We start from the raw sequence: 484 nt of genomic DNA, 5'->3' as shown, positions 1-484 counted from the left end.
GGGAGCCGATCCTGCCACTGGCCAGGTGAAGCTCCCGGGTGTGTCATGCCCTGGGAAGGAGTGTGTCACCCTGCCCAGAGGGATGGTGCTGTTCTTCTGTAGTTTATTTGTACTTCACGGTTTGGGGAGGGGGTGTCCTTTCAAAGAAACCGTAGCTGTGCATTTAAACCCAGCAATTCTGCTGCTGAATTTAGAACTTAAAATTCCCGGCGGAGCCGCGCACGGGCTTTGTTCTCCCCACGCTGGTGGCTCTTTCATGCGGCCCTTTATAAGTGGCCTGGCAAGGCGAGTGGTTTGCAACTGTGCCCGAGTCGCTTCGGCCGCGTCTCCCTGAGCCAGTGACTGCGCCGGGGCGCACGGCTCGGGGGTATATATAGGTCACGAAGCGCTCACGGCTCGCAATTCCCTGCGAGCGAGCGGGGGAAGGTCTCGGAGAGGCTAGGAACGAGCCCCGCGCGGGCCGGCCGTGCCCGGAGCCGCGGGA

This window comes from Acanthisitta chloris, unplaced genomic scaffold, assembly GCF_000695815.1.
Source record: "Acanthisitta chloris isolate BGI_N310 unplaced genomic scaffold, ASM69581v1 scaffold22455, whole genome shotgun sequence".
In the NCBI taxonomy this organism is placed as follows: Eukaryota; Metazoa; Chordata; class Aves; order Passeriformes; family Acanthisittidae; genus Acanthisitta; species Acanthisitta chloris.
This window is presented reverse-complemented; position numbering follows the sequence as displayed.